Raw genomic sequence first — 18213 nt, 5'->3', positions numbered from 1 at the left:
AGAAATCTAGAAGCACTAAAGGCTATTCTCTGAGTTTGATATAATTTTTTATTTTTTAATTCTACTGGAAAAAAACTGAGAAATTAATGCATAAGGGCTCTATCAACCTAAAAGAGCCATCATATGTGCCCAAAGGGAAAAATACTAAACACCAAAAGTACCCCAGCCTAAAATTTGAGAGGAAAGCTTGTAAATGACATCGAGCCTCCCTTTCTGACTGTTTAGAATAAGAGCACCCAACTTTCGAGCCGACCTACTTAAATGTGAAAAATCTTCAAGTTCAAAGTTACTGTTTTCAGCCCTGGTAGCAATGTGCATGTAAAAAGTTTTTATGGCCCTGGATGGTGTGGCTCAGTGGACTGAGTGCCGGCCTGTGAACCAAAGGGTCACTGGTTCGATTCCCAGTCAAGGAACATGCCTGGGTTGCAGACCAGTCCCCAGTAGGGGGCACATCGTGTGAGAGGCAACCACACATTGATGATTCTCTCCCTCTCTTTCTCCCTCCCTTCCCCTCTCTCTAAAAATAAATAAATAAAATTTTTTAAAGTTACTATTTTCTTAATTCAAAGGTGGCAGCTGATTATTCTAGACATATTTTAGTAGAAAAACAGACTTGAAATCTAAAAAAGAATTTTACAAATCAAGTTCTGATAAGACTTTTATTCATTTCTTAGACAAATGTTGCCTTTGAAACCTTAAAGTTTGAAAATGAGATTTTTATTTTGAAAACTAAACTTAAAGAAAAATTAACTACAAATAAATCTTAGTTCTCAAATAAATCATAAAAATTATAAGACATACAGAAAATATTTATAACATTTATTAAAGTATCACTATGCCTGATATAAAAAATATTATAAATCACTAGGAAAAAGATAAATACAAAACTAGAAAAACTAGTAAACATGAATAAGACAAACAAAATATGAGTACAAATGGCCAAAATCTCATTAAGAAATGTTACTAGCTATCAAAAAAATAAATAAATAAAGCAAAATACCCCTGACCATGTGGTTCAGTTGGTTGGGCGCTGTCCCAGCAAAGTGATTGGTCTCCGGTTCAATTCCCAGTCAGGGCACATGTCTGGGTTGCAGGCCAGGTCCCCAGTAGGGGGCGCTCAAAAGGCAATGACACACTGATGTTTCTCTCCCTCTCTTTCTCTCTTCCTTCCCCCTCTCTAAAAATAAATAAAATATTTAAATATATATTTTTTCAGGGTTTTTTTTTTTTGCCCTGAGGAAGATAACAGGAAAAAAGGAAAGGGTCCTCAAGGAACATGTATAAAGGACCCATGGACAAAGCCAAAAGGGGTTAGGATTGAGGGTGGGAGCGGGGGTGGATGGGGCAGGGAAAGTGGTAGTGGAAAAATGGAGACAACTATATTGAACAACAATAAAAAATAATTTAAAAAAATAAATAATAATACAAGAATTTAAAAAATGGAACTGTCTTTTGACCCAGTGACCCTACTGCTGGATATATATCCTAAGAATTCTGAAACACTAATCAGAAAGAACATACGCACCCCTATATTCATAGCAGCATCATTTATAATAGCCAAGGTCTGGAAACAGCCCGAGTGCCCATCAGTAGATAAGTGGATAAAAAAAAGCTGTGGTACATTTACACAATGTGACACTATGCAGCTGTAAAAAAGGAGGGAAACTTACCTTTTGTGACAGCATGGATGGACATGGAGGTGATTATATTCAATGAAATAAGCCAGTCAGGGAAAGATAAATACCATATGATCTCACTCATATATGTAATCTAATGAATAAAATAAACTGATGAACAAAACAGAAACAGAGGCATGGACACATGGAACAGACTGACAGCTGTCAGAGGCGGGGTTGAGGGGGACACTGGATGAAAGAAGGTGAAGAGATTGGCCAAGAACATGTACGCAGTCCATGGACACAGACAACAGTGTGGTGATGGCCAGAGGGAAGGGAGAGGAGGGCAAAAGGGGGAGAAATGGGGTATCTGTAATAGTGTCAACAATAAAAATAAAGAAGATAAAGCAAATACAAATGTGCATACATGTGCATATATATACATACAAAGAAATTTTACTTTCAAATAAACAAAACAAAGAATATTCAATGAGTAAAACAAGCTATTTTATGTGTTTTTTCATCATAATCCTAATATTCTTAATAGTCTAATAGAGGACGCCAGTCCCACTTCTAGATATTTTTTCAGTATGTCCAATCTTAATTCTGACCAAATAGCTTCAGTGTTCTTTATATGATAATCCCTAAAAGAGCTGTGAATTTCTTGCATATTTTTCTCAAACTACTCCATTTCCTATAAGCAAAAAGCCAGAAGACACAAAAATTCCTGAGAAATAACACACTCTCCAGGGACTGCTCCATCCTTGCTCTCATTACAAACCAGGGACAACTACACACATCAGCAGAAAATCAACAGCAAAATTATTTTCTTTCTCAGGAGGACAATGTCAGTGAAAAAGAAAACGGAATTATCTTCTGAAGAGCAGTTGCCTTGTAGTACAGGCTTCTCCAGCTAGGTACCCATGTTCTAGGAACCCATCTGTATCGGTGCACTAGCTGAGCTTGTTGCATTAGGCTTCAGTGATTTTTTTCTTTTTTTGAAAACTCTTCCAACACTTTTGCTCATTTCATGATGGGCAAAAGTGCAAACACACCTGTCCACACCATGCTGAGTGTTCACCAGTTTCTGACCAAAAAAACAGCATGACCCCACTGCCCCACCCTCCCTCTTCACCCCAGCCACTTTCTTTTCTTTTGTTTTCCCAATGAGAAAAGGCCTCCAAGGGAAACGTTGGGGAAGTGGAAGAGGTGAAACAAACAACAACAAAAAAGGCAGAAGTACCAAAAGGCATCAAAATAGACCAGTTCAAAAACTTTGAGCAGTGGAAACAATGTCTCAATAGGTGTGTTGTACCCAATGGAAAGTACCTGGAAGGTAACTGAAGTTTAAACATGTGAGAATAAATACACATTCTTTTTTATAAATAAATTCTGGGGGAAGGGGGTTGGGGGTTCCCCTGGTATTAAATGAAGAGAAATTGCACAGAACCCTCTAATACATTCTTCACCAAAGTGACCAAACATTTCACACATGAGGAGCAATAGCTAGCAGTACACACATTTCTATCCCATAGTATATTCGGTCAACTATGCACAGGCTTTAAAAATGGTAAGTATCTGCATTTTAGCTCATTGAAAGCAGTGAGTGGTTCTCAATCCTGGCTGCAAATTGGAATCTACCTGGGAAATTTTTTAAAACGCTTAGGCTATACTGATCAACTACACCCAAGTCTCTAGGAATGGCAGCAGGGAGTTTTTTTTTAAGTTCTCTAAATGATTCTAAGTTGCTGTCAAGGTTGAGGAACACTGACTTAAAGCATGTTTTTCAAACAATAAATAATGACTCATGAGAGTGAATAGAGAAATCAACTCAGTGGGCTAGGATCAGCAATTTTTAAATTAATAAACAAGTAAGTAAATGGGATGAAACAGACTAGACTAGAAGAAAATATCAGAATGCATTGCTCCTAGTGTGAATATTGTCTCATGGAAATTCAGTTAAAAACATGTAATTCTTGGCAATACTACCAAGATTGACCTATAGATTCAATGCAATCACTATCAAAATCCCATCTGCCTCTCTGGCAAGAATTGACAAACTGATCCTAAAATTCAAATGGAAATGCAAAAGACCCAGAATACCCAAAACAATCTTGAAAAAGAAGAAAACTGGAAGACTCACACTTCCTAGTTTCAAAACTTAATCCAAAGTTATAGCCATTAAGACAGTGTAGTTACTGGTATAAGAAGACAAATAGATCAATGAAAAAGAATTGAGAACCCAAGAAATAAACCTTAACATTTATGTTGGGTGATTATGATTACATGGTTTTTGACACAGGGGCAAGAACAGTCTTTCCAACAAATGATGATGAGTCACCTAGATATCTACAGTACAGGAATAAAGTTAGACCCTTGACCTCACACCACATACAAAAATTAACTCAAAATAGATCAAAGACCCAAATCTAAGAGAGAAAACTATAAAACTCTTAGAAGAAAACAGGGATAAATCTTTGCGACCTTGGCCTACGCAATGGTTTCTTAGCTATGACATTAAAAGCACACGCAACAAAAAATATGTAGATAAATGGAACTGCATCAATTTAAAGCTTTTGTATTTCAAAGGACATCAGAAAGTAAAAGACAACCCATAAAATGGGGGAAAGTACTTGCAAATTGTATACAAGATAAGAGGCTAGTATGTAAAATGTATTAAGATATCCATACACAACCATAAAAAGATACACAACCATAAAAAGATAACCCAATTAAAAAATAGGCAAAGGCTCTGTATAGCCAAAAACACGCGTATAGCCAATAGCACATGAAAAGACGCCCTACCTCACTAGTTATCAGGGAAATGCAAATAAAAACCACAGTGAGATCTCACTTCACATCCATTAGGATGGCTATACTCAAAAAGACAGACAATCATGCCTGCTGGTGAGGGTGTAGAGAAATTGGAACCATCATATACTACACATTACTCTGGAAAAGTTTAACAGTTCCTCAAAATGGTAAACACAGAATTTCCGTACAACCCAGTAATTCCATTCCTTGATATTTACCTAAGAGAAGAGAAAAACATGATCAGACAAAAACATGCACAGGAATGTTCACAGTAGCATTATCCTTAACAGCTAAAATGGAACGAACAACCACCCAAATATCCATCAATTGATTGGTAGCCAAACAAAATATGGTAGTTGCATACTACAACATGGATACATCATAAACACACACTAGGGAAGATAGCCAATCAATACAGATAACATACACCAATTCTATTTATATGAAATGACCAGATAATGGCAAATCCATAGAAATACTACAGAGTCGTGGTTGCCAGAGGCTGAAGACAGTCAAGAACAATGAAGGACTGCTAATAGGAATGGAGTCTCCTTTAGCTATGATGGAAAACATTCTGAAATTAGATAGTGTGAAGATTATGGAACTCAGTGAATATACTAAAAACAACTGAAGAGTATACAGAAAGGTGGATTTTATGGTATGTGAATTATATCTCAGTAAAGCTTTTTTTTTCTTGAGGTTACCATGGGATAGATAAACAACCTTTCCATCTCAAATGCTTTACCTCAGAACCATGTATTTCATGACCAGATCGCAAAAATCAATTTACAGTATCACAACTACTGTAACTTATTCATGAAACAGGGATAGAAATGATCAGAATAAATAGCTAATAAGGTTATGTGTGAATTTTGAACTTTTTAAAAAATTATTTTATTGTTGTTTGTAGAACTTTTTTTAAGATACACACATGTGTGTACGTGTGTGTGTGTGTGTGTGTGTGTCTATCAAAGAATTGTGATTCAATTAGAATTAGCGCTGGCTGGTGCGGCTCACTAGACTGAGTGCCAGCCTACGACCCAAAGGGTCACCAGTTCGATTCCCAGTCAGGGCACATGCCTGGGTTGTGGGCCAGGTCTCCAGTTGGGGGTGTGTGAGAGGCAACCACACATTGTTGTTTCTCTCCCTCTCTTACTCCCTCCCTTCCCCTCTTTCTAGAAATACATAAATAAATAAAATCTTTTTTTTAAGTGAGTTGATCAAAACAAACTCTAGGAAATATATTTTAGGGGTTGACCAATACCTATTCAAGAAACAAAAGTACAAGATCTCAGAGTTGAAAATAGAAATTGAAAATAAGTTGAAGCCACTTTGAAGCATCGCCCTAAGCACTGACTAAACACTAGAAAAAGTGAATTAGACCCCAAGTCCATTTTTATTAGTCAAGTGAAGTAATAAGATTCTGTACCCCGTATACCTCCCAGGGCATCTGGGAGACAAAGAGGAGCTTCCTGCTCCCATCACATTTGGGGGGGGGGGGGGGGCAGCGTCCTGCGGGTGGTTATCTACAGCAGATCCAACTGGGAACCAAAGAGAGGAGGGTGCGAACACCACACTCAGTGGCGGTCATCCAAAACAGAGGGAAACACAAGCTGCAGGATGGGCAGCCTAGAAACACAGTGCAGCGTCCGAACTCACGTGGTCGAGTGTCAAGAAGCAGGTGTAAAGAGAACACCAACAGAAAGGGCAAAATCGGCATTGCGCATGTGTTCGGTTTATTTTCACAGGGATGAAAGAATAAAGGAAGAGGGAAAATAACCCACAAAACTTCTGAGGGAGAGCACACTTTCAGCGACTGAGGGTAAGAATCCCTGACACAAAAAGATGCCAGCCACTGTGCAAATTGATAGCATGGCTAAAAAACAGAAGTCCTTGGGATGAACCTGAAGGAAAGATTTCTGCAATTCTTCCTGGCAAGAACTTTGAAATCATCCTAAAAGCAGCAGAGAAACTGGATTTATTTGGAAAATCACCACAATAACAAGGACAAATGCTACCAAGAATTTGTGTGTTATACAAAATGCCAGGGTCAATGTCAAGGTGACAAAGTTTGTTCACTCAAAACACCATGTGTATTACTGTAATTTAGTGGAAAAGATATGAAAATAGGACGCTTCTTTAATATCATTACAGATTATATACAATATTGTATTCCAATAAAAATTGAGAATAAGAGAACCACTGTCACATTTAAAACTGTTCTGTAAGTACTCTACAACTTAATAAGAAAAAGAAATGTATAACTATAAGAAAAAACCCAGAAGGATCATTTGCAGCTATTATGATTACTAAGAAACTCAGGAAAATCAACTGAAAAATGAGAATAACAGGGTTTAGTTAGATGGCATAGCAGACAGTATGATTTTATTTTCCTCATGGACACACCAAAGGACCCCGTTTCCCAACCCCCTTGCATCTAGGATGGGCCAACAGCCTGAGGAAAACATGGCTACTTCCAAGCGTGGCACATGAAAACATCTTGCAGCACCAAGTTCCAGGGCAAACTTAGAGGCCACAGTCAGCTGTGTTAGAAGATGGGCCTAGTTCCTTAACTCACCACTTAGGGGAGGAACCACCAAGAAAACTGTGAGCAAGAAATAAATTGATGTTTTGTTAGGACACAGATTTTGCTAGCATTAACTACCCTGAATAATACAGATGGTGAATTATGAAGGTAGATGGAGCGCCAGCAGTATCCTTTCTTTATACATACCAGTTAGGAAACGTGTATGCGCCAGGAAGGAAGGAGCAAGGAGAAATAGTCTCATTATAAATAGCAAATACTTTTAAATAAACAGCAATAAATAAGTAACCTGTGGACCACATACTAGGAAAAATCTACAAAAATAAGAGATGTAAAAGACCTGCATAAATCAAAATATTTGTTTGTGACCAAACAATTCAACATTATGAAGATAACAAGTCTCCCCAAAGTAACTTAAACATTTAATAAAATTACCCATTAAAAGTCATTTTGAAACCTTAAACTGAAAAATACTGGGGGGAAAAATGAGTGTAGGCAATATTAAACACATAGTAAAGCCTACTATAAAGTGATTATAATGATGAAATAGCAAGGTCATGGCAAAGGAATAAAGGAGTAGACAGATAAATGAAATAAAGCAGTAAGTCCTATGATAGATCTAAAGATTCGGCACATGATTAAGGTGCTATTTTAAGTTAATAAGAAAAAGATGACGCCTGGCTAGGGCGTCACTGACTCAGTGGACTGAGCAAAGGCCTGTGAACTAAAAGGCTGACTGTTCAATTTCCAGTCAGGTCACCTGCCTGGGTTGCTGGCCAGGTCCCCAGCTAGGGGCGTGAGAGAGAGGCAACTGATCACTGTTTCTCTCCCACATCATATTTCTCTCCCTCTCTTTCTCCCTCCTTACCCCTCTCTCTAAAAATAAATAAAGTATTTTTTAAAAGGATGACAATGAATAAATGGTGCTGGAATAAACACAGAGGATAAAATAATCCTTACTTCATATACAAATAGATTGAGACAAATTATTTTTTTAAAAACCAAGAGAAAATGTAGGAGAATATTTATAAAATCTTGGGGTAGAGAAAGCATGAAAAACAAAGACTGACAGATTTGAATTCGAAGCACAGAACAAATATTTGTAACTTATTACCAAAAATCCAAATCTTAATAGCATATTTCTCAAACACAGTGAAAGCAGGATCAAATACAACATATCTCATAGCACCAACTTTACGCAAAGGGTAAGGAGGAAAAATGTTTCATATTAAACCAAGCACTGATGTTTCTCGAACAGAATTTTAAAATGTACATTATTTTTAGATAGAAGACAAAGAAGTGGCATGCTTATTACACTCCCTAGCCATTCAAACTATGCATATATTCCCCCAAAGCATACTTCTGTGGAATAATTTGTGAAGCAATGTCTTACTATATGAAGAGCTCTTGATAATAAAACAGCATTGACCACATACACTACTGTGAAGCAGGGGTAAACAAACATTTTTTAAGCAAACTTTTTCTATAAAGGGCCAGATAGCAAATATTTTAGGCTGGCAGGTCAAATGAGCTCTTGAATGAGCACAGCTGTGTTCCAATAAAACTTAATTTACAGTAACAGGTGATGGGAGTTCTCTCAACAGCAGCATCCTCATCACCCGGGAACTGGTTAGAAATCAAATTACCAAGCCCTACCCCAGACCTGAATAAGAAACTCTCCTTTGAGATCTACCATGTTGGGCAAGGAAGAGGTTGTTCCCCCTGCCCAGTGACTTGCCTGTGGAGACAGAAAAGGATCTGAGCCAGCACTGCAAAGGGGACAACAAAGCCAAACCACATTTGAGGCTGAAATCCCAACTACAGTGGAATGTGTGAGAAATCAAGTTTCCAGCAGTGTTTTCCATCAGAAATGGGGAGAAGACCAGCCAAAGAGTCATAATGCCAAGACCTCTGTGAAGTGACAGTCCAGAATGAAAAAGTTAAGGTGGGTGGAATTGAAGCTGGTGGTGTGTGTTTGCCTGAACAAGGAAAAGACACCTCTTTCTTGAAAGAGGTGAATGTCTTGGAGAGGAAGGCTATGGAAGGCTCCTACAGGAACCGATGGGGGAACTAAATAAAGGAACAAAGGACTCAAGCAAGGATGCAGAAAGGCAAACACTGTAGCCAGCAATGAACAACTGATGGGATAACAGGAAGGCAGGAGAGAGAAGGGTCCTGCTCTCCTTCAGCCCTCAGCCTCCTCCCAATGCACCCCTCCAGCTGCCCCAGAGAGTTTTCTATAACCCACATCTTAACAGGTCACACTCCCCTCAAGAAATCTTTCTGAGACCATCTAGACAAGATTCAAGCCCCACAACAGACCTTCATGCTCTGTACACCCTTTCCACTCACCACACCCTCGGCCTCCCTCCAAGCATTCTGACATAGTCAACGTCTCTCACATGCCTTTCCACCTCTGCTCATGCTGTTCTTCCATCTGAAATTCCATTCCCACTTTCCCCAGCCCAACCCCTACCTTCAATCCCAAGTCTTTGAAAAGCATCCTAGAACATTAAGGCTCAAAACGGCATGATTAAAGTCTACTTGGAGCTTGACAATCAGGCAAGCCTGGGGTCAAATTCTGACTCTGCCACTTGGTGGCACTATGACCTTGGGCAAGGGGGCTGCCCTCTCACCAAACCTCAGCATCCTAAGCTGTAAAATGGGAATAGTGTAACTATTCCACTGAGCTGCTGTGGAGTAGTTATACGACTTCAGTGAACACAAAAGTGCCAGCAGAGCACCTGGCACCCACCTATTAATGCTAGCTTCTCTGCAACTCTTCTATGCCAACAAGAACTTAAAAACCCAGACAAGACCTGGAAATAGCGTTCTGTCATTGAGGTCCCCATGGATTAGTAGAGCATTAAGAGCACAATTCAAGACCCAGGAGTTAACTTAGAGAAATTAACCAAGCTGTTCCTTCACTGATAAAATACAGACCAGAACCACATTGACTGCAGATTGTCAGGACAAACAAAAGATGATCTCAAGTGCCCGGCACACAACTTATACCCACTGGGGCCATCATTATTGCACTGGCCCTATCGTGGAGAGTTGTCTAGTCTTTTTAGGTCCCATGTATTGCTCAGAAAGGCTCCTAGGGGAAAAAAATTACATCTTTTATACTGCTCTCACATACAACTTAGAAGACAGGGATTCAACTCTGTAAGATTCACATACATAAGAGAGAGAGAGGTGGCCTTCTGGCTGGATGAGCCTTTTCCAGGCACTTCTTAAGATGCCTCAAGACAACTGAAAGAAGAAAGCCTGAGAGATCAGCTACTTTGGGAGACACCTACATACAGAAAGAGCCTGTGAATGAAGAAGGCTTTCCTGAACACTGACCAGAGAAAGCCATGTTTGGAGCATCGAGGCAGAGGTCTCTCCCTACTGAAGAACTCAATGAGCCCTGGCTGGTGTGGTTCAGTGGCTGAGTGCGGGTCTGTGAACTGAGAGGTCACAGGTTCAACTCCTGGTCAGGTCCCTGGTTGGGGGAGTACAATAGTCAATGGATTGATGTACCTCTCCACATTGTTGTTTCTCTCCCTCTCTTTCTCCCTCCCTTCCCCTCTCTATAAAATAAATTTAAAATCTTTTTCAAAAAGCTCACTGCAGATGCAGAGAGAAAACAATGAATACGGAAAAATTCAAGTCAAAATAATGACAAATGGAGGCTGTAAGCTACAATCTAAAGTTGATGAAAAGTTCACAGCAGTGAGAACACTAAGATCCTCTATGAAGTTATACCCTGTTCATTACTGCATTCGTTACACTTGAATACTTAGGTATTTGTTTGTTTATTTATCTTTAGAGAGAAGAGAAGTGAGAGTGAAAGAGAGGGAGAGAAACATCAATGTGTGGTTGCCTCTTGCACACCCTCTACTGGGGACCTAGCCTGCAACCCAGACATGTACCCTGGCTGGGAATTGAACCAGTGGCCCTTTGAATCACAGGCCAGCACTCAATCCACTGAACCATACCAGCTAGGGCAGATATTTCTTTATAAAGCGTATATGCAAATCATGTCTACCACACTTCATGGGATTTAGGAACTTGTCAAGGGGCATTTTTAATAAATCCAGATTTCTGGGTTTTGTGTTATCTTTAGATCTAGGCCTGCATAACATGTGACTCCACTAAATAGTACAAGAAGTGAATAAATGAGTAGGTAGAACTCCCCATGGAGTAAAGCCTTAGAGGCCACACTTAGACCCAGGGTCAGGGGCTTGCTTGAGGTCAGAGGCAAAAATTAAGACCAAGGACAATGAGACATTCCCAAGACTTATATTTCTGTGGAAAAGGACCTCACCAATATATCAGCCCCCTCCTTTACCATTGCATTTGGGTATGTAAGTTTGGTGTGACAACTTAACATGCCCTAAAACTTCTCCACAGGCTTCTGAGTTAATGACTGCTTTTGTTCTAGGTGCTCAGGTCAGGACCTTGGCATTGTCCTCAAACTCTTTCTTACCCCTCAGATCTAGTCCATCAGCAAACCCCTCAGACCCACTTCAGAAGATCACTTGTTACTACCTTTCCATCCTCAATCCCCAGGCTCCCCAGTCTGACTCACCACCCTCCGCCCTGCACTGACTGGCAGCCCTGCTGCCCCATCCTGTCCTCCCTGCCTTCAGTCTGTTCTCACACAGCAATGATCAGCATATCTCTGTTAAAAGCTAAGTCAATCCATGTCACTCTTCTAACTCAAAACCTTCCAATGGCTCCCACCCCCCACTCAAAGTAAATCCAGAGGCCTTTACCACATGCCACATGGCCTTACATAACCCAATTCCCATTGTTTCCCTGACGTCAAATGTAAATGCTGTCATCCTCCTGCCTCAGGGCTTTTGCATTTGCCATTTCCTCACAGGGAATGCTCTTCCCCCAGCTATAACTCACTTCTTCCACCTCTTCAGTCAAGAGCAACTCAGGCCTTCCCAGTCTACCTTTCCTAAAGGTTCAGCTCCCTTCCCAACACTCAATACCACCAATCCTGCCAGATTCTACTTCAAAATACAATGTCTCACTGTCTGCCTCCCCACAAGTGTGTGAGCTCTATGTGGGCAGGGAATCTCCATGCAGCATCCAGAGCACCGAAAACACTGCCAGCCACACAGCAGCCTCTCAATAAATGCATTAAATGTGTGAAAGGCCTATGAAAAGTATAAGCTGCAAGCAGACTTCAGTTATTGGAGAGCCAACAATCTAGAACCTGTGACAGAATGACAGGCTGGAAATAGCAAGGCCAGGGAAAAAATGGAGAAAGTGCCATAAAGCACACAAAGGACTTGCTTAAACCCCATGGTAGTAATAACGCACAGCTTAACCTGGAGCAGGGATGTTCCCTAGCAAAAGCATGAAAGAAAGCCCAGACATGCAGCCCTTGGAAGAGAGAAGAACTGAAAGAACTGCAGGGAGTGAAAATGAATTAATGAGGTTATCCGGCCTTGGGATTAGTGTGTTGGGAGTTTTACAGGCAAGGCCTGGAAGCAGGTCATGAAAAAACCATAAAATGTTTCAATTTTAAAAAGCCTAAAAGGATTAAATAAAAATACATTTTTAAAAAGCTTTCATTAAGAAGTACAAAGCACTATATAACTGCAAATTATAATTGCTGACTTTTAATTCCCTTAACCAAAATGGGAAAATTCTTTAAGCTACCAGTGGTGCCAGAAATTAGTCCCTAAATAGATCCCAGGTGTGTCTTTAGAGGCACTGAAGAAGATGGCAAAAGCCAACTCAGAATTTCCAAAATCCAACAAAGTAAACGTAAGGCTCCTCGAGGGCGAAAGACTGGGTTTTGCCCTGGCTGCTGTGGCTCAGTGGATTGAGCACCGACCTGCGAACCAAAAGGTCAAGGATTTAATTCCCAGTCAGGGTACATGCCTAGGTTGCAGGCCAGGTCCCCAGTTGGAGGCACAGGGAGGCAATGTGTGAGAGATTGTATCTCTCGAACACTGATGTTTCTTTTCTCTCCCTCTCTCTCCCTCCCTTCCCCTCTCTCTAAAAAGAAATAAAATATTTTTTTTAAAAAAGGACTGGGTTTCATCAACAATGATTTGATCAACCTCACCTGGCACCACCAAATTAGTGTACAGACTGATGGAAGACTACAGGAGCTTACTCCTGGGCCATCTAATTCATTTCTGCAATGTTAAGTCCATTAGATTTTGCTACACAAACAGGATACGGGGCGCGGCATGACACTGGCAAAACCCTTGTCAGTATTCCAGCCAGACTTTCATGAGCACTTTTGAAACATCTTAACAGATATTAAACCTCAGCTTAAATACCTGTGTCACAGTTAGAAAACACACCTGCCATTCAACCATCTAAAATAAAAAGAAACTGTCAACATGAAAAGTTCTTAAAATACCTAGTTTCTTAAAGACAAAAAAATTTCACTCTCCACTCCAAGCAAAGACACCAAAAGAAAACTGCCCTAGTATTCAAAGAGAAGAAACCATCTTGGCAAAGGCAACAGTCCATAAATCAGAGAGCTCCTGCTCAGGCTGTCAAGTGAAATAGGTGGCGGGCTGGGCACACCCACTTGCCTCCTTTTAACTAGCGGACGTGCCACGAGGACTTTAAACTGGGCAGGTCCACTGCTGGCCTCTTAACAGGTCGGTGCCCAAAAGCTATTAAATTTGGGGTGAGTGAAAAGAGACCAGTAGTGATTGGTTCACAAGTGACGCTGATAAGTCTACCATAACCCAGTACAGAAATTCCGAGCTGAGAGGCCCTTTATAAATCTCACCAGAATCAAACTCCTTCAGGCCAGGCAGGCAAAGTCAAGTGAGAAGATGAAGGGCAGGTGTAGACAACTGGAAATCGTGAAGCCCCCTGCCTAACAGCGTTCAAATGCGAAAACAAAATAAAAATGCTCCAGACACTCCAGGTTCTAGCCTGCGGGCTTTTAAAGAGGAAGAAACTGGCGGAGGGAGGTCACATGGCCAACTAATGACAGCTCAAACCAGACAGTCTCGGGACTCCGGGTCCCTCTCCTCGCACATCTCCGGCCATCTCTGCACTGGATGACCCAAATGTCAGCAGAGACAGCATCTTCACTTCCCGTCTCCCAGCACTGCCAGAATACAAGTAGCTACTGCTAACGCACACAACCCAGAAATGCCTTACGAGTGTGACTTTCTTCAACCTGCAGCTGCCCTCATTTACCCTTTGCCCTGATAATCAAGAATTTCCCATCAGTCATGCTTAAAACCCTCTGCAGGCCCAGTTCCTGTCAGCTATCCATCCAAGGGGACATATAAAGTCATAGGAAGGAGAAAATTCTGCACCCTAAAGTAGTCACACTCGAAAATGTCAGTTTCTCTTCCCAGCACGGTGGCAACAAGGGGAACCCGTGACACGCCAGAGGGAAAGGGCTTGGGGTCGGAGCAGCTGCTTCTAAAATTACTTGACGCAGCCTTTGTAGGAAAGAAGAAAGCAAAAAATGAAAAAGGCGGCACCCTCCAACCCCCGCCGTTCGCCGCCCCTCTTGCTGGCCCTGAATTCCGGGGGCGGAAGGGGGGTCGGGGCGCCCTCACGCACCTCCTGCGGAGGAGCGAGGCGAAAGCGACCCCAGGACGGGCGGGCCGAGGGCCGGGGAGGAGGAGGCGGCGGTGGCCAACCCAGTCCCGGGGGACCCCACTTGCCTCCCCGCGGCGCGGCCTGAGGGCCCGAGCGCGCTGCGGCTCTCGCGGCGGGCAGCGCTAAGCGTCCGGGGCCCCGGCCAGGCCCGGCGGGGACTAGAGGTCGCCGGGCATCCACCGACCCCACGGCGACCGGCCGGGGTTGGGGCGCGCAGGCCGCGCCGGGGGCCGGTGACAGCCCGCGGGGGCCGTGCCAGGCCGGCCTCGTGGACTCAGAAGGCACCTCGCGGTCCGACCGGCAAGCGCAGCCCAGCGGGCTGGGCGAGGGGCGCGGCGGCCCCGCTCTCACCTGGCTGCAGCTTGCCGGGCTCGCGTCCTGCGCCGCGCCTCCCCGACGCAGTGCCCGCCACCGACGCCGCCGCTTCTGCCCCTGGTCCCCGCGACAGCCGCCTGCAAAATGGCGCCGCGGAGGGGCGGGCCGGGGGCGGGGAGCCGCGAAGCCGCCCGCCCCCGCGCCCGCCTGGGGCCCACCTCCCTCCCCGCCCAGGACCCCAGCCCTCCGGCCTCCCCCCGAAGGGAGAGGCTGCCCCCTCAGCCTGGAACGCGCCGCCAGGCATCCCGGATCTCTCGCCCCCACCACCTCCCGCCGGGTTCTCTGAGCGCCCCCCACCACGTTTCCTTTATTTCCCTCCCCTGAGTGGAAGTTGCCCCCCCTTGCGTCCCTTACCATCGCACCTGCTCCTGGGGACCCACCTGGAATGCAGAGCGCTCTCCCGAAGTCTCCCCCTCCTGGCGTCCCCTTTTTACCCTGCCTGACAGTGAGCTCTGTCAGCGCTCGGTGAAGATCATCAAGCAGTTTGCGGGGCATTGGGCTAAGAGAGTTGGACATTTTAAGGCAATTTCACCTTTTCTCCAGTTAGGCCGCCAGGATTTTTAGTTTACTGGCAAAGAGGTCCTCGTTACATGGTGCAGACATGGTCCTAAAGACTGAGGGGTCTCAGACTGGAATGCCCTGGAGATCGTGCGGGCTCTGGGGTGCAGCCCGAGATGCTGCGTTTCTAAAATACCCCAAATGCCGCTGAGCGGAAAGGCTGCAGGGATATCAGCAGCCCTGGACCTTTAGCGCATCGCTGCCTCACCTAGAGCGTTTCATTAAGATGCGGACGACTGGGCCCATCCCCTGGTCTGCAGAGGCGGAGGTCTGAAACCAAGCTCCAAAATTTGCATTCCAAGGTGGTGCAGATGCTGTGGCTCTCTGGGGATCAGGCTTGCTCGAGCCACTGTTCTACACTATCAGAATGCATAGCGCCCACCCCCAACCCCCCAAAAACACTAATAATTAGCACTGTCATAGCACCTTCCATCTTGAAACCACTGTGTGGTTGCTATTGCAACCCAATGATAACTGATTAGTTATCAAGCAACTCTTCAGAAAGCTGAAGGATTGTGGACGGTGTCTGACCTCGCATGGGGAGGAGCAGATTTTATCATGGGAGTTTTCTGCCAGTTTTACAGTCTGAGGGACTCCATTACAGATATCACACACCTCAGTGTTTGTGTGTGACCTGTAACTGTGGGAATTTTATAAAATAGGTAAGTGTCAGGTCTGGGTCTTCAAGAATCAATAATATGCCATCCCATTTACGTTTCTAATGATGTGTATTAATAAAATATGAGAGTTGGCTCGCCCTCACTGATGTGGTTCAGTGGGTTGGGCATGGTCCTCAGAACTGAAATCTCACTGGTGGGACTCCTGGTCAGGGCACATGTAAAAGGCAACTAATTGATGCTTCTCTCACATTGGATGTTTCTCTCCCTCTCTTTCTCCTTCCCATCCCCTGTGTCTAAAAACAAATAAATAAAACCTTTATTATATATGAGAATTGGCTGGTAAAATTCAATACACACTGGAAAGCCAGATGTTTTGATCCCCATTGAAAATGGACACTGTAAGAGATGAAGACTCCAAGACCGGCACCTAGGGAAAAATTTGCACTGCCCTGTACGACATCTAACATCCACACCATCCTGCTACAGCAGTGAGAGGGTTTTCCCACCAAACCTTTTTTTTTTTTTCTGAGTACTGTATGTTCTGCTCAGACAGTGGACAGAAGTTGGGATCTAATTGTTGCACCTTCAGTGTCTCCCTCTCTCTCCATAGGTAGTAGAGACTTTCCCTAGCCTTAAAAAATAAAAAAAATTCCATTGTCCCAGGTCCCAGCCTTTAGCCTTCATGCCTCTTTTCCATCCCCCTGAGAAAGATTACTCCTTGCTTTCTCAGACGTCAATAGTGACCTTCTAACTGTCAAATCCAATTGCCTGTTAAGGTCTTTTCCTTCTTTGATGGCTCTGTAACATTCCATTGACTTCTCCCTTCTTTTTTTTTTATAATTTTTAAAAATATTTTTAAAATTTATTTTTAGAGAGAAGAGGAAGGGAGAGAGAGAGGGAGAGAAACGTAGATGTGAGAGAGAAACACTGATAGGTTGCCTCTCATATGAGCCCTGACAGGAGACCAAACCCACAACTCTGGCATGTGCTCTGACTGGGAATTAAACCCGCAACTTTTCACTTTTCCGGAGGATGCACAACGAACTGAGCCACACTGGTCAGGGCAACTCTTCCCTCCTTCTGGAAACTCTTTCCTAGTGATATCACTGGGTCTTGCTTACTGTCCTACACTTCCCCACCTTTCCTCTCAGCGATGTGTGAGTTGCTCATGCTCACTTCTACAAATGTTAGTTTTCCTCATCTCCTTTCCTTCCATCTTTTCCCCTCCTCTGCCCTTCTCAAACGTCCTCTGAAGGTCAGCCATCTCCTCCTGGTTCCCAGATCTCTCTCTCTCTGATCTTCGAGACACACATTTCCAGTTGTCCCTTAGACAAACTCCTCTGGATAGTATCCAAGAATTGTCAATATGTCATCTCCACAACTCAACTCATTACTGTCCTCCCACAGATTTGAGTCTTATCTGGATTCTCTCGTTTTGTCTCCAGAAACTCTGAAGTTGACTTTGACTGCTTGTCCCTCAGCCCCCGTGTCCAGTCTGTCACCTATGACCAACTGGAGCAGGGAAGTGTGTCTGGAATTCTCTTCTCCGCACTCACTATCCCAGACTCTTACTTGCTCTTCCGTGGATTGTTGATAAAGTTCCTGTCTGGCCTCTTGGCCTCGAGAATTATCTCCCAAAGTCATTCTTGTTATCTTCCCAAAACATAGCACTGACCACCTCACACCCCTTCTGGAAAGCCTTCAGATCCTCCCAGTCTACCTAATAACGAGGTAAAAAAGAAACAGAACGTGGGTTGTTTATCAGGCCTGCATTTGCCTTCGCTGTCTAGTCTCCAGCTGCTTCTTTTTTTTTTCTGGACAAAATATTACTTTTTATGGTATCAGAGGATGACCCTGGCTTCAACTTTGCCTGCAAGGTTGTAAGACTGAAATGAGGCCATTTATATAAAATGCCTATTCAGTGCTTGAATGTGTAAGCATTTGCTCTGGCTGGGTTGCTCAGTTGGTTGGAACGTTGTCCCATACACCAAAAGGTGGTGGGTTTGCCTCCCCACCCCTTTCCCCCAAACAGGGCACATACCTAGTCATGGGTTTCATCCCCAGTCAGAGTGAGTACAGGAGGCAACCAACC

General features: G+C 43.3%; 1 protein-coding gene across 3 annotated transcripts in view; it reads right to left on the bottom strand.

Annotated features, from left to right (window-relative positions):
* The window catches only part of SLC23A2 (solute carrier family 23 member 2), a 121261-nt gene extending 106223 nt beyond the window's left edge, over positions 1-15038 (bottom strand). The window contains exon 1 of one of the 3 annotated variants that reach the window (XM_028523808.2): positions 14920-15038. The gene's annotated coding sequence lies outside the window, so the exon portion shown is untranslated. The remainder of the gene's footprint in view (positions 1-14919) is intronic. The other 2 variants (XM_028523806.2, XM_028523809.2) reach the window with 2 other exon arrangements.
* Between the last annotated feature and the right edge of the window lie 3175 nt (positions 15039-18213).

This window comes from Phyllostomus discolor, chromosome 9 (genome assembly GCF_004126475.2).
Source record: "Phyllostomus discolor isolate MPI-MPIP mPhyDis1 chromosome 9, mPhyDis1.pri.v3, whole genome shotgun sequence".
NCBI lineage: Eukaryota > Metazoa > Chordata > Mammalia > Chiroptera > Phyllostomidae > Phyllostomus > Phyllostomus discolor.
Note: the sequence above shows the minus strand (reverse complement) of the source record. Positions and strands in the feature narration are given on the sequence as shown.